This window comes from Pinus tabuliformis, chromosome 6 (genome assembly GCF_031772625.1).
Source record: "Pinus tabuliformis cultivar Carrire ecotype Pingquan chromosome 6, CPIR1, whole genome shotgun sequence".
Lineage (NCBI taxonomy): Eukaryota > Viridiplantae > Streptophyta > Pinopsida > Pinales > Pinaceae > Pinus > Pinus tabuliformis.
The window spans coordinates 1,588,229,731-1,588,256,013 of NC_142292.1; the positions used below are offsets into that span (position 1 = coordinate 1,588,229,731).

Consider the following 26,283-nt stretch of genomic DNA (forward strand, 5'->3'; position numbering starts at 1 on the left):
GAAAGTCTATAGTCAGTGTAGACCACAAATCATGAACATGAAACACCTTGAAATTGCACCCCAATGTCTTTATTATGATAGAAACACTGTTCCCAACGGGAAAATAGTTTACATGAAAGCTTCAGCAGCAATTTTGTAGCCAGAGATCATTGTGCTAGAGACTCAAATGACTCTTTAATTTATAGCTAAGTCCTTCAAGTGGAAAAATAATGGCTAGTTTCTTTGATCTTCGTCAAAATAATCTCAGCCGTTGATAAACTTTTGAAAATCTTTTAATCTTAGCCGTTGAATTTTTATTTTTGAGGAATTTTCAAATTTATCATTTAATTTCTTTTTATTAGCTCAAAATTAATTATTTTGAGCTAATTTCCTCAAATTTGACTTTGACTTAACCACCAAGGTCCAAAGGTCCAAATTTTCTTGAAATATACAATATTTTCTTGGTAGAGGACTTCCAAAATTTAATTCTCTTAGGACCCACAAAATTTTCCACTTGGAGAATTATTTTTCTTAAGACATTTTAATTTTGACTCCAATTAATTAATTTTCTGATTTAGAATTTAATTTAATTTTGCTAAAAAAATTTAATTAATTGACACATGATGGCATTTAATATTTTTCTACCCTCCAATACATAAGACTTTTACATTTACAACCCTCAAAGGGGGAATACACATTTTGCTTAGACCCTCAAGACACACCCAATTCTGCAACACAATATGATCTAGTAGACTAAGTGATTTGTAATAAAATAATTTAGCCAACTAGCTTAAATTATTCCCAAATCACTTTTACATAGGACTCGACTAGAACACTACGACTCACGTAAGACTTTGACAAAAAATTCCACCCTAGCTTTGGGGTGACGCTGGAGGGAAAAACTTTGCCGACCATCTATGTTTAGAAACCCACATGAGCCAGTGAGACGAAAAACCTCCTAGGATGAAACTTTTCACTAAAATAATAGACTTACCAAAGTCGTTTTATATATTCAAGGTCTTACTAAGATCATTTATATTACATAACTTGCAGAATGAGTTTATAATGACACATGGATTGCTGATAGATGATCAGAGCTTGTTGAAAAAATTTGACACTTTCGCTTCGTTGGAACTTTGACAAATTGAGTGCAACAAGTCCCCTAATGAATTAACCTAACTCCCGATAAAACTCACCCTAAATAGATACACAACATTGTTGGTAGGCAAACTCAAGAAACAGTGGAAGGATCTATGGAAGTAGAGGGAAGGAGAAAAGGCTATGGGCCTTACAAGGCCCATACATAGAAAGGTGGTCATGCCAACAAAGCCATCTTGGCCCTTGACTATATTGACATAGAAGGTTGCAACACAGTCCTTATGACTATCTCAGTGGGAAGGGATTCAGAAAGTCTCATTCTACCTACAAATGATTGACTCGCATATGCATGAGGTGTTAAACAACTCAATATATAAAGTTTGGGTCCATCACCATCCTTGATTGGCTGTAATCTAAGATACATGTTACTATCATAAACTCTTTTATATATCTTTATCCTTAAAGATAATGAGCAGGGTATGCATGACTTTGCAAGTTGTCAATGGACGTTGTTTCATAGAATATTTATAATCTTACTGACCTGAAAATGAATAATACTATTCGCAAAGTTTTATCTTCAATTGGCGTGGTAGATCTTAATAAGTTAAAATTACTAGATTTATATTAAGCATGGCCTTGTCTATTATTTGGCTGGGTGCTAAATTGTATATTTCTTCTCATATCGAAGGTATGGGAGGTGTAGCCATAATCATCACAACATTTTGGATTGGTGGTGGATTGGGCATAGGTGCTTCTTAGAGATTTCTTTCGGTTTTGCTTAATCTTGATGGCCTCATTCTAGTCCTTGCTAATGTTTATGTATTGAATGATTCTTGTGAAACAGAAAATGGTTGCAGTGGCTAGCAGTGATTTTGTAAACTACCATCGATATTCTACTGGAATATTTTTCACAATGGATCCTGTATTATGTTCAATCTTTTATTATGCAGATTTAATTCCTTATATCTCAAATTTATTAGCATTAGCTTATTGCTCAAATTTATAAAAATAACTAATGTATAAAAATAAAAATGCAATCAAATGAACACATTATCTAAACAATGAACATAATATGTATCCTGGAAAACCAAACAAAGGAGAAAGTATCGCGGAAAGGTGATTCATGTGCTTTGCTCTCTTTTCTTCGATTATGATATGCTAATCTTCAATTATGATATGCAAATACAAAGAAAGGGGATGTTCAGTGTGAAGTTACGTCTGTGATTATGTCGTGAATGACTTCTATAGAATCTTCTTCCTCTATTATATGCTTAAATCCTACTCTGAGATGCTTAACTGTGGAACATGTATAATGCTAAAGAATGCAACCCTTTCTTCTCCTAAGGCTCCCTAGACATTAAGCCTCCCTGCAACTGCTTATTTGAATCTCGTGTTCGCGTATAGGCTTTTGGATTTGGTATCATTAGCTTATTTGATTTCTTCACAATTTTGTCTCGGAAAGTCCCGTGAGGCAAAAGTTCAATAGTGGCCCAGATAAAATGTGTATATTCCGCTATGATTCTAAGTTTTCATCTGTTTATCCCTACCTTGATGTGGAGCGATGAAGCACTGAAGCACATCACTGCAATGAGTGTGGAGCGAACATAAATGCACTGATAGGATAATGTTGGGGGAGAGTGTGGAGCAAACATAAAAGAACTGAGGCGGGGTACGGGTTTGGGTAAACTCCAAAGGTCCATGATCCATAAAGTTTATCTCTAAAATAAAATGACATTTGAGTTTTGAATTTAAGTGAACATACAACCATAAAGAGCAGTACAATTTCTCTGACATCGCTAGGCTCTTCCTGTACAATTTCTCTCTTTTCTACTGCTGAGCTCCTAGAATCTTCAGTTCAGTCTGGGAATAGGATGATGCGGGCGGAGTGTGGAGCAAACAGAAAAGCACTGAGGCGGGGTAGGGGTTTTAGTAAACTCTAAAGGTCATGATCCATAAAGTTTATCTCTAAAATAAAATGACATTTGAGTTTTGAATTTAAGTGAACATACAACCATAAAAAGCGGTATAATTTCTCTGACATCGCTAGGCTTCTCCTGTACAATTTCTCTCTTTTCTACTGTTGAGCTCATAGAATATTCAGTTGTCAGTCTGGGGATATCCGTGGCTAGGGCTGAACGAACTAACGCTTGTGAAATCGTTGGTCCAGGAGATTGGCTACGTAACAAGAAGCACTGTCCCCTGCAATTCTGCATCAACTAAGTGGAGTGGATTGGAGACTGCAGAGATCTTCATATCAATCACTGCAACCGAAATGAGCAAATCTGTGTTGAACCACCAGTTAACAATTGTAGCAAGGGATGTTTCGTTATAGATGAACGGCTATGACGAGTGGAGGCACTGTTAAATTCTGATCTTTCCAATTTTGCGCGCATGCAGGAAAGAGATTGATATTGACTCATAGTATCCATCTGAGACTAGTTCAAGGTAAGCTACTTGAATAGTTGCACTTACTAGTTTTTCAATCTATTCAGTTACAGAACTATACCCAGAGGCAAAAGGCAGTGTTTTTGCTCGGTAAGATGATGGTTTTACCAGCTGGAATTTATTCCGTAAGGCGATGGCTTTACCAGCTGGAATTTGCTCGGTAAGGCTATGCATGTCACTGCATTGAAATTCACCAATGCACGTGGACCTATTGAAATTTAAGCCATTTGTATCGAAATTTTAAATCTTCATGGACTGTGAGAAATAAAAACATAGATCATCATTATAAACCGTGGGGCCGATAGCTCAGTGGTAGAGCATTTGACTGCAGGTCAAGAGGTCACCGGTTCGAACCCGGTTCGGCCCTTTTAAAGATAGAGACCAAAAATTGTCCTTACAACATGTACCCAGGTTCGAACCTTTCGATATTCAGGATGCATGTCTGTCTCAGTCTAATCAAATTGCAAGATAATCCTATATTATTTTACTCGAGTCACAGCATCTACCCAGGTTCTAATCCCACGTAGTGCAACTGCCCTTTTAAAGATAGAGACCAAAAATTGTCCTTACAACATGTACCCAGGTTCGAACCTTTCGATATTCAGGATTCATGTCTGTCTCAGTCTAATCAAATTGCAAGATAATCCTATATTATGTTACTCGAGCCACAGCATATACCCAGGTTCGAATCCCACGTAGTGCAAGTGCCCTTTTAAAGATAGAGACCAAAAATTGTCCTTACAACATGTACCCAGGTTCGAACCTTTCGATATTCAGGATTCATGTCTGTCTCAGTCTAATCAAATTGCAAGATAATCCTATATTATGTTACTCGAGCCACAGCATATACCCAGGTTCGAATCCCACGTAGTGCAAGTGCCCTTTTAAAGATAGAGACCAAAAATTGTCCTTACAACATGTACCCAGGTTCGAACCTTTCGATATTCAGGATGCATGTCTGTCTCAGTCTCATCAAATTGCAAGATAATCCTATATTATGTTACTCGAGCCACATCATATACCCAGGTTCGAATCCCACGTAGTGCAAGTGTCATGATGGAAAAATGTAATATATTAACGTTGCAGAGAAGAAGATCCCAATTTATCTATGAAAATTTTTGCAGGATGCATGTCTGTCTCAGTCCGATCAAATTGCAAGATAATCTTATACTATGTTACTTGATCCTAAAACCAATGGAGATCTCAATTTCCATGGTCAAGCGCTAATATAGTAACCAGCCACAGCATATACCCAGGTAATGGAGATCCCAATTTCCACGGATAAACGCTCATATAGTAACCAGCCACTTCATATACCCAGGTTCGAATCGCAGGTAGAGACAGAGCATATACCCAGGTCCCAATCCCAGGTAGTGCAATTGTCATGATCGAAAATTGTAATAATTTAACGTTGCAGAGAATAAGATCCCAATTCATCTATTAATAATTTTGCAGAAACTATAAAAATGCAACCTAGAAGATTGCTAACAACAAAAAGTATGGGCACATATAGATAAGGCATGAACAGGAGGACTGCAACCTTCACCGACAGAGCCCATACGATTTCCCTCCAGCATATACAATATATTTTTCCTCATGTTGCTGATTCTAATTTTGTAAATTGAAAGTTCAGCAGCAAATAACCAGGATTTCTTTCACCGCAATGGCTCTTCAAGTGTTTGGAATACAGATGGACCTCTCATATAATGTCCCATGCAACATTTGTCTGAAATGGATTACTCTAGTCGGTTTTTTCCTTATTTTTTATTCTGGCGCCGACAAAAACCACTGTGCTCGGGGTGCTTAGTGAGGTTGAAGTTCTATGGCATTTCACACTGCAAAACTTTACTCATGCTACAATTGTATTTTGTGTGAAACTCTGGTCGATTCGATTTGTTACCAAGATCCATTCGGTGGCCGTGGTGCTTTGTAAGTGTGGAGTTATAGGGATTTCACACTGCAAAACTTTACACATCCTGCAATTGTATTTAAACTTTGGTCGATTTGATTTGTTATTAGAATTCATCCGATCCTGCAATTGTATTTAAACTTTGGTCGATTTTGTTTGTTATTAGAATTCATCCGATCACTGAATTTCACATTTTTTTGTAATTGGGGATTGGAAGTTGTGTGGTGCTTCAGGATCATAACATTTTTCTCAACCACTTATATTACACCCCATAAACATGGTAAACTCTCATCTACATATTTAGATATCTCCAATTTCCTCCTCCTCCCCAACAACATATGTATAAGGATTCTATTTGACTACGAAATGTGATGTTTCTTTTAGACTAAAATTCATATCCATCATTTTCCACAATGATGCCCATAAATGCATAAAAACATTATATACATATGATTAAATTTAATATATCTTAAGATCATTGTTTCTTAATCTGAATCTCATCTTAAGTAAAAAGGTAATGTCACCAATGCATCATGATGCAAAGTGTACAACACTTTCCCCTCAGTCAAATACTTCAAGTTTGCTTTATGAAATGTTTCAAAATAATGTAGTAATGTTTCAAAATAATATTTCAAACTATGAACATATATTTGACTTCAATGCATTAAATTTTTTCTCATGTGCCTCATTACATTGGAACTTCAATTTTCTTTTGTAACGCAGGTAAAGGTATTTCCATAACAGAAAATTGCTCAATAAACTTTCGCAAATATTAGGAAACTGTCACAAAGTTGCGTGGTTCAATTAATTTAGTGATTATTAGAAAAATTGTTTTTAGGGAGGGTTTTGAATAGGTATTTTTCTTAGATCTGATCTTGTGTAGGTGAAGGGCAAAGGTTTTTTTGCCAAACATGCAATGTAGTGCATCATGATATGAAAGGTACATTGGTGCACTTAATAAGTAGATGTATAATATGTCAATATTAGAATGTGCCATTACATGGTAAACATAAAGTTTAGTAGAGTATAGAATTTCATTTTCTCGTGAAACATCGTGATAGCATTTTACAATGCACCTAGTCTCAAAGGAAATGTTAAATTCACATTGCACACATATTTCTCACATGCACCATCTATGATGTGCCATAATAAATCATATGCAACACTTCCTAGTTCCATTGCTTCTAGAAATTATCGATGCATCATATTGTGGTGCATGCAAATTTTAATAATACACTACAAACTTGTTTCCTCTTTGAAAAGTCACTTTTCCACTTAACATTACACCAAAAGCTACATATTATGCATTGTCTAAATTGTATCCATATTCAACACAAAAGTAATCCATAATGCATCCATATTCACCATAATTATCATCCATGATGAACCATTACTCAAAATGCACATTAATTTACAATACATTTGTTTACAATTTTCCCACTCATAAGAATGGAGTTCCTTCCACTCATCAAACAATCCTTTTAAATCATTTAGAAAACTCTTCATCTCCATTTCCTTGCACTTAAGGTTCTCTCACAGATAGTACACCTTATTATCTTTAGAAAATATAATAAACTTAAAATATTATTTTTGTGATTGTTGACAAATATTTTTTTTATATTTTTCTTTTATAATTTGTTTGAGTCGACATAATTAATGGGTGAAAGCATGGAGTTAGGTTACACTTTCTGAGGGTGTGTTTTGGTGAAAAAAGATGCATGATCAAGCGATTTTAAGCGCTAGATCGAGTTGTTGAGGTGCTTAAAAATAGCTTGACCGAGCGTTTAAACAAACCCTCGATCAAACTCCTGTGTAACCCCAGGTTAAGAGCCCGATCGATAATGATATGCAAACTTTAAAATTGTAAATATTTGATGGATTAAAAAAAATAAATTTAATTACTAATTACATTTGAATAGATAATTAACTATGGTCTGAATTAATCTCTCATTACATTTCTAGCATTTTGGTGTATAGATTTGAAAAAAGATTCTATCCTACTTGCAATTGACATTGTAATATTCTTATATTTATAATTTAGTAACTTAAAAAATAGTTTTTACTATGATTTAAATTTTCAATATTATAATTTAAATAATTAATTTATTATAAATATAATTTAAATAATAAATTGATTAAACATAAGAAAATTTATCAATTTGATTTTAATAAATATTATAATTTTTCATATGAATAAGTGTAACTCAAAAATGTGAATTTGACGCTTATATTTTATAAAATTCACTCAAGAGTTAATAAACACAATTCCCTTCGTCATAATCATATCTATTAAAATCAAACTTATATGTGTGTGTCCAATGATATCCACTTGCTCAAGAAAAAAATGAGTGCAATAATAATTAATGTAGTTGTAAGTTATAATTGAATATAGTTGTAATGGATGCAATCGTATATGTAGTTTAAATCTCTCTCAAATTGTAAAATGTGATTGCATTCAACTTTGTCCTTAGTCTGCACAAGTGCAAAGTATATATAAAATTTTTTACTCCTAATTTAGGCTTGCAATATATATTTTTACAATAATAAAAATACAATATATTTATAAAACTCTTTCTCTCCATTTCCTTGCACATAAGGTTCTCTTACACATAGTACACCTTATTATCTTTAGAAAATATAATAAACTTAAAATATTACTTTTGTGATTGTTGACAAATATTTTTTTATATTTTTCTTCTATAATTTGCTTGAGTCGACATAATTAATGGGTGAGAGCATGGAGCTAGGTTACACAGTTACACTTTCTAGCGAAACGATGGTCTGAATTAATCTCTCATTACATTTCTAGCATTTTGGTATATAGATTTGAAAAAAGATTCTATCCTACTTGCAATTGACATTGTAATATTCTTATATTTATAATTTAGTAACTTAAAAAATAGTTTTTACTATGATTTAAATTTTCAATATTATAATTTAAATAATTAATTTATTATAAATATAATTTAAATAATGAATTGATTAAACATAAGAAAATTTATCAATTTGATTTTAATAAATATCATAATTTTTTATATGAATAAGTGTAACTCAAAAATGTGAATTTGACGTTTATATTTTATAAAATTCACAAGAGTTAATAAACACAATACAATTCCCTTCGTCATAATCATATCTATTAAAATCAAACTTATATGTGTGTGTGCAGTAATATCCACTTGCTCAAGAAAAAAATGAGTGCAATAATAATTAACATAGTTGTAATAGTTGTAAGTTATAATTAAATATAGTTGTAATGGATGCAATCGTATATGTGGCTTAAATCTCTCTCAAATTGTAAAATGTGATTGCATTCAACTTTGTCCCTTAGTCTGCACAAGTGCAAAGTATATATAAATTTTTTTACTCCTAATTTAGGCTTGCAATATATATTTTTAAAATAATAAAAGTACAAGGAACCCATAATTTTTAAACATTATTTGATTAATCTAAATTTAAATGTGAGTATAAAATAAAAATATTATAAAATTTAGTTTAGTTTAATTTGTAGAGTTGAGGCTTCTGTGATCCATATCAAGTTTACGAGAGATTTTTCGGAAAAAATCACATGAGAAACCATTTGTCGACGCGTTTCGAACCAACCAGTGTGGTTCATCGTCAGGACAAGTTGAAGAAACAGATCCAACTTAGCATGTTATTTGTCCCAAACCCTTGGTCTTGCCAATTGTAGTTGAAGCCCAGTCAAAGGTAGTCGTCTCTCTTGGTCAAAGTAGTCGTTTTTCTAGCCATTGGAATGGATTGGTCTCTCTATTTAACTTGCTTCCCAGATATGATTCTTCGTCTTGTCCTGACAATGACCACACTTGATGGTTCGAAACGCATTGACAAATGAATTTTGATGTGTTTATAGCCAAAAACTTTTCTCAAAAACAAAATGATAACTGAGCAAAAAAGATAAACAATACTATAAATGATATTTACATCAAGAGTGCATTTATAAGTTATGAGTTTCTCAGAAGCGTCAATTGGACTTTTTGCTTCATTCATTTCTGTATATTGAAATTTACTCCTTGATATCGTAAAGATTATGGGTTTATTGAGTGATGTATATTGTGCCACATTGCTTTCTGCAATGTTGAAACAAGAATACTTAAATTTCGTCCTCCGTTTCATTTCTAGATTCTAAAGAATTGTCCATATTTCATTCATTTGTGTTCCCATATTCATTCTGACCTAGACAAACTTTAGACGAGAGGAATTTGTTACAATTTCTTCTTACTCTAAACAACATAAAAATGTGTCAACTTTGTAGCATGAATAAACAAGAATCAAGAAACAATAACCATTAGCTCAATTAATAGGATTGAATTCACATAATCTCTATATATATAATGATTTTATCATTACTCTGTTACAAATGCTTATGATCTCAATAGTACTTTTCATTAATATCTAAAAAGATATCTTTTAATCATAGAATTAAGCCTTAATTAGGCTTTATGATGTTCTAATTACGTGTCGATTATTCTTTTATATCCAGTAATCACCAAAATGTTGTTGTAAAATAAGGTAATGTGTGCAAGAAGTGTGTGAAGCATATTGTTTCAATCTTATATAGCAAATACTGGCTACAGAGCCCTGTGCATCTTCTTGACTTGTTAACAAGTATGCTAAATACATGTCGATTTGTTGAATAAATGGCAAAAATATTATTTTAGAATATTTATAAACATGATCTTCTTGATATTTTTGCAATGAATAATCATTACACATCTACGAAGTGTGAAGATGTGGAGGAATCTTCCACTGTGTGGAAGAAATATGCAAGTAGAAGTTTGCGAAGTAGATCTGCACATTGTTTCAATTTGCTATGACATACACTGATTGTGGAGACCTATGCATACTCTTGAATTGCTTACAAATAGTGAATTTTCTTAAGCACTTGAATGATGTGTTGATTACGCATCGATTCACCAAATAAATACCAAAAAGAGTATTTTATAATATCGATAGATACGATTTTATTGATATGTTTACAGCTAGTAAGCAATACATAATGCTTCAAAGTAAATGTTATTAAGCGCTTGCAAGATGACATCATTTCATATTGATTTGCTAAATAGATATTAATAGTACCATTAATTTTTATTAGGGATGTATTATTGTTTTCTTTAGACAATTACATTTCATTATTTACATATTGAATTCACCCCACAACATCATAACATTATTTATCAACATTTGAAATTATGTAGAAAGAACAATATCATCACCAATGCAGCAGGACATAAAGGAACAATAGAAGAAAATCATTCACACATAGAGACACCAAGATTGGTTGGATACCAGGGCAAAACCCCACAAGGGGGAAAACCCTTTCAAATTCTTCTTCTTATTAGATTTTCATTGAATGATTCAGCAAAGAGAGATTACAATAATCCAATCCTTTATCCACAATACTATCCAACAAAATAAACCAAACAATATCCCAAAGATGAACCTAGTAATAATACTAATCAAAGATAAATTTTCCCAACCTATGGTTAATTGTCATCAACAGTTGAAATCTATGGTTAACTTTGGTCAATTGTCAAAATCAAACCCTAGGTTCCAACTACAAGGAGAAATATGTGTGTGCGGATGAAACCTTCCAACCGCATGCATAGGCTTGCATGCCTGTGGTTGTAACTGGAAATATCATGAGGCAACCCTGCGATTGAGAACCAAAAACCCTAATCACGCGTGCGAGCTTCAGACCTTGCAATTTTAGACTTGAGCGAACCAACCTCAAACTTGTGTGAGCCAAAACAAAGAAAGAAGAATGTTTGGTGATCTCTAAATGAGGGTCACTTGTATTTATAGCCATCCAAGAGTGTTAATTTCCTTTTGGACCATGCTTTCCTTTTTGTGCACATGGGGATTTACATATTAAAATATATTTTTCCTTAACCAAACTGAATTCTTCCAAGGGCTAGTAGGGGTTTTCCTTGATGAGGAATATTGAGGGAATTTATCCCTGAGCTACCAAAATTAACACTTCCTCTCAGATAGGGAGAAATTGCTAACTGCAACATATGTCTCAAGTATCAAATTCCATATTTGTTAATCTCTGCTCATATAAGCTCATATCTTCTCATCCCTTCTTATCTTTGCTTGTCTTTATGTCTATGCTCATATGTTGAACACTCTCGAATTTAAAAGAAGAAGAAGAATTTTACATTGGAGGGGAGCCCAAAATACCACCCTCTATACATCAGGGAGCCACTATTACCACCCAGAATCACTACCCTTGGGGATCCCAATGCTATCACCTCGGAAACATCAGAGAGCTTATCATCAAGGAGCCCTGCTCAAACTGTAGCCACATTGGGGAGCACATCTCAACCTATAATCCAATGACAATGAGGAAGGTCCTATGGGACACTCTCACCTCATGTTTATGAAAATGTGGAAGGTCCTATGGGACACTCTCACCCCAAGTCATCTCATATAAGGGATCATCTGGCTACCACCCTATATCAAGCAATAGGTGAGATACCACTTACCAAGCAAGGATCACAACCATCCCATTGTGCAATCAATGGGCGAGATACCACTTGCTATACGAGGTAAGGATCACAACTAACCTATTGCATGTTTATCTTCCTAGCAATGATCATGTGGTAGAACACAAGCATCATAGTCCAACTTGGGTGAGATAAAATATACAATATTAGAATATCTGTGAAGTCATACATTTCTGGCAGCATATATGAGATGAAGGGTGATCGTCCATGCAAATATTTCAAAATGTGCTTGTCGGAAACCCAATGTGTATGAAGCAAAATAACCATGTATTTACTCAGGTTATTCTCTGCCAAACATATTTCTAGATGGGTGTTACAAGGACCATCAATGCTTCAATCAATTGTTGGTTTCCAATTTAGGTTCATCCATATCTCTACATAAATTATTGAAATTCAATTCCATCAAGGTGTCAAAGGATTTGCATTCCATTAGGCCAAATAACTTTACATCATATTTTTGTTTTCCAAACTTATAATCCCATAAAGTAATTCATCATGCCAAGATCCTTCATCTTGAACTTCATAGGGAAAATCCCTCTTACTTTGATCATCAGAGGCTCATTACCTTTCAATAATATATCATCATCATATAAAACCAAAATCAAAGGCATGCCTTGGACCACTATTGAAGTAGAGGTTTGAATCGGCACATCTTCCAAGCTTCATTAGGTAACTGTCAATCCATGTCAAGCTCAGACAGCGTGCTTCAAACCATACAATGCTTTCTACAATCATAATACCAAACAAACCAATATTCTCAACCTCAAACAAATTAATAGTGTGTAATCAAATCAACCAAGTATGTTTATCAAGTCTTAAATTCCAAACCAAAACTAATATCACATCCATAAGAGTTCATGTTAATATCACTGACAAACTCTTCGGACCAGGAGCTAAGAAAAGATCACACCCAAATACCAGGTTACAACCTTATCTATTGTCATGTCAATGACTTGTTATTTACCAAGCAATATCTAGCCAAACTTTATAAAGACATCCTCGTTATCATAATATGAATCATTTATATCCCTAGATGCAAATGCATACATCAAGGATAAGTCATATAAGTTTTATCCATTCATTGTGAGATCATTGCAAACTGAATCCCAATTGTTTACACTTCAATCATTATGCCAAATTCTAATGATGTCAATACATAATCAATATCGCATACCAATATTAGTCACTGAAAGTCACTATGTCCACATAGCATTGTGTTGACGCTGCAATCAACATCGTCCAAAAAATTTCCTATGCGTGAATTTTGGAGCCTATTAAGGATCCTACGAACTGTCATCCCATGGTCACTTCATGGTTGGTCAATGTTTTATGTTCAAGTCTTCTTCTTATAAGATACTAAGTATCAAAATCACTTTCCTACACATGCTCAACACTTGATGAATTCATAAGCACACTTCTTGTATGCAATTTGGAACAGGCGCAACACCGTCCATTAAGACAGTGTTTGGGTGATGTTCAACTTAGGTCGACAATCAGTGCACACTTTCATTGATAGTCTCCCTCACTTTGATTGCAATTGTACTTTTACTTTAGTGAGATTTCCCAACTGTTTATTTTGTGCACTTTTTCCTTCACAAGCATCACCTTCATGTTTACAACTATCGCTTTTTCTAGCTTCCACTTTAATAAGTGTCTTTTTCATGTTATATTTTCTCTGGCGTGTGTCTCTTTTGGTGGGCTCCAGTATTGTAGCAATAATGCTACAACTCCTGGAGCTCCCTTCTTTAATTTTATCAACCCGGTAATTCGTAACAAACTTGGAAGCGACGGTGCTGTATGCACAAGTACTAGCTCTTGCCGCAGCTGTCACTTGGTCAGCTGGCACAAGTCCGCTAGGGGCTCAAGCCAACTTCTATGAGCTCTTAGAAGAAGCTTTTTAACTGATGGACGAAAGCTAACTCAAAGGAAGCTAATCTACTTGCGGAAAGAAACTGAAAGCGAAAAAAAAACGCAAACCCTAGCAAACCCTAATTCTACCAACTAGTCCCACTGATGCAAAAATGAGAATGCAAACTATGAGAAGAGATGCCATTACTTCTAGGAAGGTAAAATGCATGTGTCTAAATTATCACTATCTGAAGAAAACATCTTTTTGTATTTTTGATTAAGTTGTTGGAATTATCATGCATGTGCTTCTAACTAGTTTTCCACTGTGCAGGGATGGATCAAGGGATGAAATGCTTTGGGGAAGGTTGGGCTGGTACAGAGAGGGTCTAAGGGATCCCTAGCATTCTTTCTGAGAGTTTCACAAAGTCTGGAGGCCATGCAACCGTGTTTATGAACTTCTACAGGAAGTCTGCAGGGGTTTCTACAGGAAGTTCTGTAAGTCTTCTACAGGATGTTCTGTAATTCTTCTACAGGATGTTTCGAAATGGGATTTTGGAGCATGGATGGAGGGAAAAAGATGGAGGAATGAGTATGGAGGTGAAATAGGGATGTGAAGAGGTCTAAGGCTCGGTGGATGAGGCTAAGGAGCGATTGGATTTGTTCAAGGGAGAGTGAAGCAATGTTGCACAAAAATTAGGGTTTTGGGAGCGAATGGCAAATGTGAAGCAAGGGTTCTAAGTAGAGGGTGGAGCAGGTAGGTTGGATGGAGTATGTGCAGGTAAGGAAGGGTAATAGGTACTCTGCAAGTGGTTTTCCAAACTGAACAAACAAAGACATGCAAAAAACAAAGATCTAGTTATGCTACCCTAATATGATCTAGCGAACAGTAATAAGAATGGACAGCAACTTTATTTGCAAGGAGACCATGTATATTAACTATGAAATGAAGCATTCAAAGCTCTGAACATGTAACCAACTTCTGCAAATGAAAAACAAACACTAATGATTGCATGGTAAAGCAAAGTCAGTGTTTTTGTGGGCAGCAAAGTCATCCTAGTCACAGCTCCTGATCCCACTAAGGGAGAGGTGAAACCATAGATGTTTGTTGGCCCTTTTCTTGAAGCTTTTTCTGTTAACAACCTATCAAATAAATCTGAGCATGAAAATCTATTTTACTCATCAAAAAACAAACTAAATAACAAAACAAGATTTAGATCTAAATAGCAAATTTTATTCTAAGAATGCAGCAAAGACACATAAAGATAATCAAAGGAGGTATTGGGCGCTTGAGATGGGCCCAACCCCAAGAGTTGTAGCCTCCTAAGAGAGATTTAGAGCTGGTGCAAAGCTGGATTCATCTTTATTGATCAAAAAATGAAGAGTTACATCAAAACTGTCCACAAGAAGAACTTGAACATGAGCTGAAAGAAAAGCTAGTCTATTGCATAAAAATCGAATTACAAAATGACTGCAACAAAGCTATGAAATGACTAACTACTAGCTACTATCTACTGGCTAACTAGCTAACCAAATTGACTAACTGAAATGAGGTCTTAAGCCCTCTTATTTATACAATTTGAGGACCCAACAGTCCTCCTAAAATTTAGGGACTTGGCTGCCCAAGACTTGTAGTTAACAGCAGTCCTACTTGACTTGCTTGGCTGCCCTTGTGCTCATTGATTTGGTGGCCTTTGAACTCCGAGCTGATGGTGGAGAATTCGAGGTAAGGGCCCATAAATGAGGGGGACACCTTCCTACAAATCCTCTAGCTTGTTCTCCCACGAATTTGGCTGCCAAGTGCTCATTAAGACCTTCAATTTTGTCTCCAAGTTGACCAAAAAGGCTACACAAAGCACCCATTAGACTTGTTGGCATAATGACTAACCAAATTCACTCTATTAACATAAAAATAATCAAAAACATGCAATAAACAAATGAGAATGGTGGATTAAGTCAAATTAGGAGGTTGAATGAGCCCAAATAATTGTACATTTTTGGGGCTCATCATCTTTTAAGGTAGTTCACATTTTGCATGTTTCATATTCATGTTTTCCTCCTGCTTAGTGCAAGTTGAAAAGGCATTAGCCATCTTACCAGGTGATGAGTGCAACTTATTCATGATCCCCATTAACATATCTTTTCCTCCCATACTTTTGCACTAAGTCTTTTCTAAGGTCTCCTCCCTCTCACAGTGCATTAATTTTTCCTAAGATAAGTGACCTAGCCTTTTTCTGCCTCGCTTAGTGAAAAGTGCATTCCATATGAATAAGCAGCCATTGTTGGAGATAACTACGCCCTCCCAAGCCCGAGCACACTTCGAAACAAAGAAGCGCACTTTAGAACAATGATGCACACTTTGAAACAACAAGGACCTTCTCTCCCTTCAAAAGTGCACTTTGGAACAAAAAAGTGCACTTCAGAAATATGAAGTGCACTTTGAAACAACAAGGCGCACTTCAAAACAAAAAAGTGTACTTTGGAAAATCAAAGATCCTCTGTCCCTTTAAAAATAACATGCGGCAATCTTGAAGATTGAAGCCTTCATCCTTCGCTCTTCCCTTAGGGCACATGGTGGAGTCTTGAAGCACAGAGCCTTCCCCTCTACCCTTAGGGTGCATGGCATAGTCTTGAAGCACAAAGCCTTCATCCCTCCCTCTTCCCTGAGGGCGCATGGCACAATCTTGAAGCAAAAAGCGTTCATCCTTCCCTCTTCCCTGAGGGTGCATGGCATTGTCATGAAGCCTAAAGCCTTCGTCCTTCCCTCTTCCTTTAGGGCACATGGCACAGTCATGAAGCCTTTATCCTTCCCTCTTCCCCTATGTGCTCTGCGCTCAAGCCTTGCTTATACACTTCCTATTTAATGCATGGTGCAATAGGAAACGATGAAGGAAGCCTCCTCTCATACCTTTATTAGTCAAATTGTGCTTTCCAATCCTTCCTTCTCTTTCCTTCTAGGGTGCATAGCACAAACTTAAGCAACAAGACTTCCCACCTTGTCCCTTTAGCTTCCCCACTGCGCTGGACCAAGGAGAGCTCCTCTTCATAGTGCATGGAGCAGTGAAAATGAATAGTGGAGCCTTCCTAAGCTACTCATGAGTTTGAATGCACCCTTCTAATCCAACCTCCTTCTTTTAACCCTCTCATAGGCCTATCATGACCTGATCATTCCATGAGCTAGGTAGTGATAGAATATATATTTTTAAGACTGATTTCGCTTTTTCATGAATGATTTTCATTAGTAGGAGTACCTTCCTAGCATGACAAGATAATGCTCAAAGTAGATAGTGAGGAGAAAGCATAAAGAAACACCTACAGAGAAGAAGAACAAAAGAGAGCTATCATGGAGACATGAAGCAGATCATGGACCAAAATAGAAAGAAGACATTGAATGATGACACATGATTCCAATGTTGATCCAAGACCCTTCAGAAAGTGAATATAAGAAACAAATTGTATATTTCATGAAGATAAAGCTTAGATCAGATCTACCATCAAGAATGCAAGATGAAGCAGCAAGGAAGACAACTTGGCATTACCACCTCATCATGAAGACCTAGCATCATTGTCAAGTTGTAACTTGTACAAGTGTCATCATAATGGTCAATATGTGTCAATGAGTCATGCCACATAATCATGTGGAATGTAATGATGTATTTCTAAGGAAAAGAACAAAATTTAATATGTGGAAGTCCAAGAGTTATATGTGGAATATGAAAAGTCACTTAGTCATATATGGAAAAAAGTCACATAGAGAAGTCCAAAGGTCATTTAGAAGTTCAAGAGTTGTTTAGAAGTTCAAAGGACATCTTATAATTCCAAGAGTCTTGAGGGTGAACCAAGAGTCAAGGGGAGATTAAAGGTCATTCATCTTGTTATAAAAGCAACCTCATAACTCAAGAAAAAGGATTTTGGAGGCTTAAGCTTTGGAGAGCTAGTCTTGGCTTCTCTACTTGGCATAGGGGAGAAAACTATTATTTGGAGAAGTAAAAAGTGAATTAATTTTCCTCTACTATAAATACTGCCTCACCATTGTAACTATGTACTTGGATATTTCACCTAATTAAAATTCGATGAGCCAACGCATTTTCGTTCAATGATTGAACAAATTTACAATATATGTTGTATTCATATGTACTGGATAAATTAAACTATTTTGGTGGCTTTGGTACTTATCTTGTTGAAGTGTGTTGTATTCTCTTTAACAATCATTATGTGAACTATTTTTTTAATGAACATTTCCATGCTCTCATGTGTTTCTCTTAGGTTAGTACTATTAATTCCTTCCAGAGGCTCTCTCTTGTCTTCCACTCGTGAAGGTTTCCTTTTACACATTGCAATCGATGTTTCACAATGTCAACTTACCAAGGTCTGTGTATGTCTCTCTTATGTTATCCATTGAAACGAAGGTGAACCTTACAGTTATGGTGGTTGGGTCAATAATCTAGATGGGGATCCTACTCCAAATTGTGTGAGGTCTAATTGGGACTTCACATCGGGGAGACCCCTTGTATGTTGGCGGTATCCAATACTGTCAACATTTTGGCGCAAAAAAAAATATGGCACTAGAAGGAGGGCCAGATGACAAGTTGTGCCTATTGAGTCTATTTGAATCTCTTATATTAATTGGCTCTTTCCCAAATTATAATCCCAAAGTGTTTTTCTAACCTATCTCTTGGTAAACTTTCCATCTCCACAAAAATTGTTCACGTCTTGTCTCAATTCAAGTTTCATGGCGAGGGCAATGCATTTTTATACAAACATATAAATGATTTTCTTGGGTTTTCTAAATCTCATGAAATTGATGATGAAGATGTTATGTGTATTATTTTCACCCTCACTCTTGAAGGTCATGTTAATCAATGGTTTCATACCTTACCATCTGCCTCTATCCATTATTTTGATCAATTTCTTAAGGAGCTTCATCAAGCTTTTGATATGTATGATTATCGAGGTGTTTATAAAATAATAAATTAACTTAGAATGAATCAACTGATGATTTTGCTAATATATTCTTTTAGTTATGTTATGAGTTTCCTGAAGAAGATAAGGATTGGGATTTCTTTAAGAAAAAGTCTGAAAATTTAGTTCGGATCTCTTTGAATCTGTATGAATCTAAACCTCTGGATGGTCTTGTTCTCCCAGCTTTTAGAAATTTTCAGACACCCCTAATTTCAAAGGAGGAAACTACTATTCCTTTTGTTCCTTGTCCTCCTAATTTTCCAGTACCAATCAAGGTGCATATATGTATTAATGATCAGGTTGGGAAATCTACAAATCAAATTATTAATTTATCTTCCCAACCTTCATCCATTTCCCATGATCTTGTTCTGACCAAGGATAATTTCGAATGGTATTAACACTCATAACCCCAGTTTTGGAATTGACTTTGATACTTAACCCCCTCTATCATCGCATTCTCATGATCCCTTGCCCCCTTGATTCGCTTGGTCAGTGTCTTCCAGATCTAAGTATCGATCAGGAGAAAGGTAGTCACTCTTCACAGGTAGAGGAGTAGAAATATGAGGATTCTTTTGATCTTACTTCTCTTTTCCAAAATCCTTTGTGTCAAGATAATGTTCTTCCATCCTTGGTTGATTTTGAATCTAGCAATCTCTGTGATGAACCAAATCAAATCGATTTTCCTAATCAATATGAAGTCTTTGATAAGCTTCATAATGTTTATTATAACTCCACTATTGTATGTAATGATGGTTTTCCAAGTGCACCTTTTGATATTTTGGTCTCTCAAGAAAATTTTGTTTTGAAAGATTCATATCTGGAATCTAATCTAGCCAAAGAAGGTTTCTTATCGAAACTTCTTCTTCAACTCACCATCTCTTGTGCCTTATTATTTATAATGCATTAACTTATGAAAGAGATACTACATTCTCTTCAAGTTATTCATCTAATGAGTCATATTTTGAATTGAAATAGGGAAATGAGATCATTTGTGATCAAGAAGAAGGTAAAGAAATCATTGAGTATCTATTCCATCCCTTGTCATTTCCAATTTTGCATGAAAAAAATCCTTATATTCAGGTTACTCGTGAAATTCATTTAATATATTCATCCTTATATGTGAAATCAGAAGAACTTTATGACTTGGGTAATTTGTTTGTTGAAGATGTAAATTCTGACCAAATCAGTGATGTAGATGGCCGCCATTTTTATAGTAGTGATCTAGCTGAAATTATTGATGGTAGTTTTTTTCATACCATGAATGAAAGTTCCAGGACTTGTCAAGAAATTGAGACACTTCAACTTTCGTTGATGGTTATGTCAGGTTCTCACAACTCTAATAAACTTCCCCAACTAATTTAGATATGGATTTTCTCATACAACTCTTTCCTTTGCATGGTTTCATTGGACACAAATTCCTTCGTGAAGTTATTTTTTATTTCGAACGTAGTTCTTATAACTTTCAAGATTTGATGTCTGATCGGATTGAATGTTCCATTTCAGTTGACTCATATTCATGTAAATCTCTTGTATTAAACTCTTGTTTGGAATGCATACCTTTCATGGATGTACGAAGCTGTGAAGTTGATCATTCTAAAGATTATAATTGATCGAAGGATTCATACCTATCAGATACTTTCAAAAGTAATCAACTCCTATTATTTCTTGGGAATGTCTTAATGTTAATCATTTTCTTCATGGCATCAGATTTGATTTTGAGTATAAGTGAATGCTTGATATATTTGGTGAATCAAGTTCTGATTTTTCATCCACTACATCTCGACTGGTTTGATGTGCTTTCCATGTTGGCATTCCTTTTTAATGATTATGATGTCAGTCATGTTTGTACCCAGTCACAAGTAGATGGTTTGTCACATTCAACATATGAGGAAGATGATTCTTTCATTCAAATCATATGAAAACTTGTTCAAATTGATCTATATCTATTGTGTCCTAATCGAGAATATTATGCCTTAATCAGCGCATCTGATCATGGTTCTTATTCTAACAACTATCATTCAATTGATCATTTTTTTAACTACTGTACCTATTAATGTTTGTCTCATATCAGTTGATATTTATGGTTTAACATCTCAACTTTCAGATACTTGTCAAGCAGTTGAGGCACTTCAGCCTCCGTTGATGGTTATGTCAAGTCCACGGAAAATTTTAGGGGCTAATATTCGTAGGTGGGCTAATTTTCCATGCTTTTTCCATTAAAAAACATTCGTCAATTTCCATTTTTTTGAAAACTCATTCGCCCAAATTTTATATTATAAAATTATTTTACCCTTAAAATCGCCAAAATTTTATATATACTAATATGAAATAATTAGAAACCGAAATAATTTTACAAAAATATCATAATTTTTTATACAATTTACATATTGGGGACTAGTAAGATTCACTAAGGTTTCTAAATTTTGAGATAAACTTCCATCCTTAAAATTTTCCTTATTCAAGTCCTCACTATATTGCCAAGTCTTTTGAATATGATCAGATTCATTTTCCCTTACAATTTATTTCCCTGATTCCATGACATTAATTGAGAAATCATCTTTTCAAGGATTTCAAGTTTTTCAAGAGGATGTTTTTGAATTTCATGATCCAATTTATGATCAGTTGGAGGCCTCTTACTTAGCAAGTCCTTTTGCTAACAACAATATTTGGTATTTTCTCATGCTTGCTAAGAAGGACAAGACAAATGAAGGTACACCCACAATAAGTTTTCGAGGTTTGTTTGGTTATTCCTCTCATTGAAAGGTAAGATGGTAGTTAGGTAAAGTCAGGTAATACGAGACATCTTTATTCCTTCAAGAAAGGCCTTCAATGTTTTATGCAAGATTTTCAGGATTTTATCTTTTTTGTTTCACATTATTATATATCATTTTTAATTGCTCTTATCTTTGTGTTTGCAGTTTTGGACCATTTATGGTGGCTTCATTGGAAATATCATTACACTTAGCCCTAAACTTCTAGATGGTTAGGTTAGGAGTAGGTCTAGTTGCATTTAGTTTCCCTTGAATTGCATCCACCCTCTCTCTTACTATCCATCTAGTATTTTCATTTTTTTTTCTTGTTCTTTGTTATGCATGTTTCTTTACATGTTGGTTTTATTTGCTTTGTTATGTCTTTTCTTTCGTTTTTTTCTTAATAATACTTTGCATGAAATATTCCCCTGACTGGCTCAAAAGACAATGTAGCAAAAATTGAAAAGGGAAATTGTGATGGCGAACAATGCTTGTCTAATTTGTTACCTCTTCCCTATCTAGGTTTACATATCTTTAAATTCAATGATGTCGAAATAGAAAATACGATCCACTCGAATGGAAGGCCTTTGGTCAAACTATAAATCTTGTATCCATTCTAGGAAACTCATTCCTGAAACTCGACATTGTATGTAAATAGTTCTTTTACTTGTTAATCACATCAAGTAGAGAAAGGTAAGGGGAAAATAAATTAGCAAGCAAACCGATATCAAAGGTCTATATTACCTTCTCTAAAGGAACAACCTCTCTTGTTCTCAATAATTTGGGATCCCTCTTCCACCCTGGTAAATAAATAATTTCCTAAGCAGAGTTCTATAAATAAAACAAATAAAGGGTGAAAGAAGAGAAAGGATTCCTACATAGAAAGGTGAAATAAGTAACTTCGCCTGGGTACTTTTCAGGCTTGCTGGCAGCGAAGCAATGCTTGTGTTCCTATAGTGACACTATCAGGGTACTTTCTAGGCCTATTGGTAGCAGAGCAACACTAGAGATGAAAACTCATAATTTGATTATCTTAAACTCATAGCTATATATTACCCTTTCCTAGATCGAAGAAAATGTGATTTGGCAAGCCTTGATATGTGTTCAACCGAGTAAGGGAATGGAGGGTATTATATATCCGGTCGGGTTAAGTAGGGAATTCAAGGTAATCCAAAAGATGAATCAATACTTCATGAAAGACTAAGACCTTCCACTTAGAGAATTAAACCTAAAAAATGAAGTTGGAGTTCTACCAGTGTGTTGCCAAGTGTTGACATTGTGATCAACACCCTCTTAATTTTTTCCCACGCATGAAATTTGGAGCCTACAGAGGATCATACAAACTATCATCCCATGGTCACTTCATGGTTGGTCGATCTTTTGTGTTTTAGTCTTCTTCTTATAAGATTCTAAGTGTCAAAGTCACTTTCCTACACATGCCTAGTCCTTGATGAATTCATAAGCACACTTCTTATATGCAAGATGGAATATGCACAACACCATCCATCAAGATAGTGTCTAGGTTATGTTCAACTTAATTTGATAGTTAGTACGCAATTTCATTTACAGTCTCCCTCACTTTGATTGCAATTATACTTTTAGTTCAGTGAGTTTTCCCAAGTGTCACTTTTGTGCACCTTTGCCTTCACAAGCGTTGCTTTCATGTTTACAATTGTCACTTTTGCTTGCTTTCACTTTAATAAGTGTCTTTTTCATGCTATCTTTGCTCTGGCATGTGTCGTTTTCAAGGTCGTTCGCATTTTGTAAGTGTCATCTTCATGTTTTCCTCCTACTCAGTGCAAGTTGTAAAGGCATTAGCCCTCTTACTAGGTGATGAGTGCAAATTATTCATGAGCCTCATTGACGTATCTTTTCCTCCCATACTTGTGCACTAAGTCTTTTCTAAGGTCTCCTCCCTCTCACAATGCATTAGTACTTCCTAGGATAAGTGACCTAGCCTTTTTTTGCCTCCCTCAGTGAAAATTGCATTCCATATGAACAAGAAGCCATTGTTGGAGAGAATTGCACCCTCCCAAGCCTAAGTGCACTCCAAAATAATGAAGCACACTTCATAAAAACAAGGACCTTCACTCCCTTAAAAGTCACACTTCATAACAACAAAGCACACTTTGGAACAATGAAGCGCACTTCAGACCAATGAAGTGCACTTCGAAACAACAAGGCATACTTTGGAACAATAAAGCACAATTCAGAAAAGCAAGGATCCTCTATCTCTTAAAAAATTACATGGCACAGTCATGAATCTTGAAGCCTTCATCCTTACCTCTTCCCTTAGGGTGCATGATGTAGTCTTGGAGCATGAAGCCTTCATCCTTCCCTCTCCCCTTAGGGTGCATGGCGTAGTCTTGAAGCACGAAGCCTTCATCCTTCCCTCTTCCCTTAGGGAGCATGGCATAGTCATGAAGCTTGAAGCCTTCATCCTTCCCTCTTCCCTTAGGCCATACTGTGCTTTCAAATTCTTCGATCTCTTTCCTTCTAGGGTGCATGGCACAGCCTTAAGCAACAAGCCTTCCCACATTGTCGATTAAACTTCCCCACCGCATTGGACCAAGGAGAGTTCCTCTTCATAGTGCATGGCACAGTGAAAATGAATAGTGGATCCTTCTTAAGCTACTGATGAGTTTGACATCCTCCTCCTAATCAAGCCTCCTTCTTTTAACCCTCTCATAATCCTATCATGAGTTGATCATTCCATGAGCTACGTAGTGATAGAATAGATGTTTTTAAGATTGATTTCACATTTTCATGAATGATTTTCATTGGTAGGAGTACCTTCCTAGCATGAAAAGGTAATTCTCAAAGGAGATAGTAATGAGAAATCATAAAGAAACACCTGCAGTGAAGAAGAACAAAAGAGAGTTATCATGGAGACATGAAGTAGATAATGGAACAAAACAAAAAGAAGACATTGCATGATGACTCACAAGATTCCAATGTTTATCCAAGGCCCTTTTGAAAGTGAATATAAGAAACAAAGTGGATCTTTCATAAATATGAAGCATAGATCAGATCTACCATCAAGAATGCAAGATGAAGCAACAAGAAATCTTGGCATTACCACTTCATCATTAAGACCTCATCATTGTCAAGTTGTAACTTGTACAAGTGTCATCATAATGGTCAATATGTGTCCATGAGTCATGCCACATCATCATGTGGAATGTAATGATGTATTTCTAAGGAAAAGGACAAAATGTAATGTGTGGAAGTCCAAGAGTCATATGTGGAATATGAAAAGTCACTTAGTCATATATGGACAAAAGTCACACAGAGAAGTCCAAAGGTCATTTAGAAGTTTAAGAGTTGTTTAGAAGTTCAAAGGAAATATTATAAATCCAAGAGTCATGAGGGTAAACCAAGAGTCAAGGGTAGATGAAAGTTAATTCCTCTTGTTATAAAATCAACCACATAAATCAAGCAAAAGGATTTTGGAGGATTAAGAGTTGGAGAGCTAGTCTTGGCTTCTCTACTTGGCATAGGAGAGAAAACTATCCTTTGGAGAAGAAAGAAGTGACTTAATGTTCCACTACTGGAAATAGTGCCTCATCATTGTAACTATGTAATTAGATCCTTCACCTAATTGAAATTCAATGATCCGACACATTTTCATGCATTCATCGCAAATGTTTTATGACTATTCTTAGGATATTTAAGGTATATGTTTGGTTCATATGTATTGGATAAATTGAACTATTTCAGTGGATTTGGTACTTATCTTGTTGAATGTGTGTTGTATTCGCTTTAACAATCGTTATGTGAACTATTTTTCTAATGAATATTTTCATGCTCTCATGTGTCTCTCTTAGGTTAGTACTATTACTTCCTTCTAGAGACTCACTCTCATCTCCTGCTCGTGAAGGTCTCCTTTTACACATTGCAATCGGTGTTTCACAATGTCAACTTACTTGCTTGTTCAAGGTTTATGTATATAATCTATTATGTTATATGTTGAAACCAAGGAAAACCTTACAATTATGGTGGTTGTTTTGATACTTCAGATGGAGGTCCTACTACAAACGATGTGAAGTCTAATTGGGAATTCACATTGGGGAAACCCCTTGTATGTTGTTGGTACCCAACACCTTGAACACACTATCATTTTACATCAAGGAAAACCACCATTATCAAGTACCAAATCAAAACTCTAACTTGTTATCACTATGAATTCAGTTAATCCCTAAGCCAAAAAATATCTATGAATTATCTAGCATCATGACAAAATTCCAATACTACTCATCTATATTAAGTCAAGTTAATAATCCAAATCTTGTCAAACCGTTGTAATTGTTACTGAATATTGCCACATACTAGATCAAGTGATCAAGTTAAAAAAAAACATATAGATATGCATATTTCACTCCCCTGCAAACAAAATATTAGACAATATATTCACATTCTCTATAATAAGTCAATCATTATGTAAATCTCAAAAACTTCCCTACTTCTAGAAATCTCCATCATCTATTCCATATATGTAGGACTATCATACTCCTAGTGTGCTCCTAGTTTCATGCATAATATTTTAGTTTTTGTGTCCTATGGGCTCAACCGCATCCATAGGCCTTTTTCCATGTGGTTGTGAGGCTTCTAACCACACCCTTAAAGCTTTCTCCCAATGGTTGGGGCTTTGACTAGGAGAAACCTTATTTTCTCAATCATAACTTGCCAAAACCTTTTTCCACAACATCATATGTTTATTCATGTCCATAATCCTTCTTTCAATAGTCAAGTGTCTTCTATTTATTTT

The 26,283-nt window shown here is 35.2% G+C and overlaps 1 non-coding gene across 1 annotated transcript; it reads left to right on the top strand.

Annotated features, from left to right (window-relative positions):
* Positions 1-3,817: 3,817 nt before the first annotated feature.
* On the top strand, positions 3,818-3,889 carry TRNAC-GCA (transfer RNA cysteine (anticodon GCA)). Its single transcript has one exon. It is a non-coding gene; the product is annotated as a tRNA-Cys (tRNA).
* Positions 3,890-26,283: the final 22,394 nt, after the last annotated feature.